Raw genomic sequence first — 2,946 nt, 5'->3', positions numbered from 1 at the left:
TTTTAGTTCCTCTTCACTTTCTGCCATAAGGGTGGTGTCATCTGCATATCTGAGGTCATTGATATTTCTCCCGGCAATCTTGATTCCAGCTTATGCTTCTTCCAGCCCAGTGTTTCTCATGATGTACTCTGCATATAAGTGAAATAAGCAGGTTGACAATATACAGCCTTGACGTACTCCTTTTCCTATTTGGAACCAGTCTATTGTTCCATGTCCAGTTCTAACTGTTGCTTCCTGACCTGCATATAGGTTTCTCAAGAGGCAGGTCAGGTAGTCTGATATTCCCATCTCTTTCAGAATTTGCCACAGTTTATTGTGATCCACACAGTCAAAGGCTTTGGCATAGTCAATAAAGCAGAAATAGATGTTTTTCTGGAACTCTCTTGCTTTTTTGATGATCCAACGGATGTTGGCAATTTGATCTCTGGTTCCTCTGCCTTTTCGAAAACCAGTGTGAACATCAGGAAGTTCACAGTTCACATATTGCTGAAGCCTGGCTTGGAGAATTTTGAGCATTACTTTATTAGCGTGTGAGATGAGTGCGATTGTGTGGTAGTTTGAGCATTCTTTGGCATTGCCTTTCTTTGGGATTGGAATGAAAACTGACCTTTTCCAGTCCTGTGGCCACTGCTGAGTTTTCCAAATTTGCTGGCATATCGAGTGCAGCACTTTCACAGCATCATTTTTCAGGATTTGGAATAGCTCAACTGGAATTCCATCACCTCCACTAGCTTTGTTCGTAGTGATGCTTTCTAAGGCCCACTTGACTTCACATTCCAGGATGTCTGTCTGGCTCTAGGTGAATGATCACACCATTGTGATTATCTTGGCCATGAAGATCTTTTTTGTACAGTTCTGTGTATTCTTGCCACTTCTTAATATCTTCTGCTGCTGTTAGGTCCATACGATTTCTGTGCTTTGTATACAGTATCTTATTAGATCTGCATATGAAAACTAAGAAACTGAGACTCTAAGAAGTTATATTACTTGCTCAAAATACACAGCAAGTTAGCTCTAGACTTAGAAATCCAATCAGTCACTTCCGGAATTTAAATCTTGGCCTTTGCACATGCCTCACAGACATATACTGGGTAGACATCTTCCACCATAGTGTTTGGATAAACTAGGGCTATAGGAGTTTAAGAAGACAGCACATTTCTTTACCAGTCAGAGAAGGGGCAAGAAACCTTGAAAGATAAAAAAGCCTTTCCAGTGAAAAAGAGAAAGCCATTTCTAACAGAAGTTTCAGCATTAAACTCTTAAGTGGAGAGAGAGTGTAGGGTAGGTTTGAGGTGTAGCAAATAGTGTGATGTTCCTGGAGTGGGGACTGGATGAGGACGAAAACCGTGCTAAACCGATGAGGGGGCCTTAACACCTCCAAGATTCCCACCAGGGACACAATCATTACCAGTTCCGAGGGGGCAGTTTTAATTTCTGTGCCAATGGCTTTTGCCATTTCAGGTAGTTGTAACAGTGTTGGAAAAGAGGAGTTGCTTGCATGGAAGTGCCTTGTGGTGTAACTTATTTACCTCTACTAAAATCCTGGACATCTCTCCACTGACTGTTCCCATACTTGTACTACCAAACTAGCTCTCTGTTTGCAAAGGCTGAATCTTGTACCTTGTTTTCTTCCAGACCTACCCCTTCTTTTGTGGCTCCTTTGAGGGTCCCACCTTGACTTTCCAAGTTATTGAGACTGCACAAAAGAAATATGGGCCACATGCAAATTTAGATCTTTTCCCTTTGACCTCATCCACTCAGCAATTTGATCTGGGATTCTCCCTATCCTTGACCACCACCTTTGTAGCTGACTTGCTTTTACCTCACCTCCCTAATCAGTATGATGCCAAGATTCCAACTTCTGGACCTTCCAGCTGTGCTTTTCTGTCTCTTCCTTAACTCTGAGCTCTGGAACAACCTTTGGGATAGCAGCCCTTCCATCTCGATGTCTCCCAGGGCGTCTGCTCCCACAGAAACCCCATTGACTCTCCCATCTGTCCTCTGGACGGGGGAATGAAGGGAACACTCGGCACAGAGCCTGAATAGCGATAGTCCGACTTATTAGCCACTCACTCCATGCACTATGTGTTTTGTATATATTATTTCCAGTGCTTACAACTCTTCAAGTTTGTGAATGATTATTCCTAAGATTCACAAGTTTATAAGTCAATAAAGCTAGCTAGAGCGGTTAAACCTCACATGTGGTTGAACTTGGTAATCACTGGTGAACTGGATTTCAACATTTCTCTCTCACTGCTCTTTCTCACTTAAACATTTGCTCCTTTTAGTGTTTAATATGTTACTGCTACAATAAACATGAGAAATTGTTTTAATTTGAATGCTCATAAAATTGTGCCAAGAAATGAAAAATAACCCTGAATGTCTGTGCTCAGGAGAACTAAAGTAGGATAAATACTACCAAGTGGTTGAACTCTTATTATTCTCAAGAATATGCTAATATTTGAACTAGTTTATCAAACCACTCTGGTGGATATTTAAATGAATAGTTGTAAAATTTTACATCGTGGAAGAACACATCATTTCCCTACTTCCACAGCGCTTGATATTATTAATAGGTTCAGTTAAGCCAGCAGATCTTTTTAATCCTTGTTTACATTCATGAAATGGTGTGACATGTATTAGAAATAACTGTTTGGTAAAAAGTGAGGCACTCTGCAATACTAATTTTGGCAATCTTTAAAATCTAAAGATATGCTTAACTTCTATTTTCAATTCTGTCTACAAAAGGTAGTTATTATTAACAGCAGTTTATTTTATGATATATTATTTATGTATTATTATTATATAATATTACAGTACTATTATTATGATTTATTCTCAGCTTAGCCTAAAAGAACCTTCACCACTACATTTCCAGCCCACACCCCAGCTCTCCCCATGCTTATCCTTCTCTCCAGCCGTGTGCCTCCCGTTGTTGCCCCAAGT

The sequence above is a fragment of the Bison bison genome, unplaced genomic scaffold (assembly GCF_000754665.1).
Source record: "Bison bison bison isolate TAMUID 2011002044 unplaced genomic scaffold, Bison_UMD1.0 scf7180017863646, whole genome shotgun sequence".
Classification (NCBI taxonomy): domain Eukaryota; kingdom Metazoa; phylum Chordata; class Mammalia; order Artiodactyla; family Bovidae; genus Bison; species Bison bison.
The sequence above is the reverse complement of the archived record's forward strand: the minus strand, read 5'-3'. Positions refer to the sequence as shown.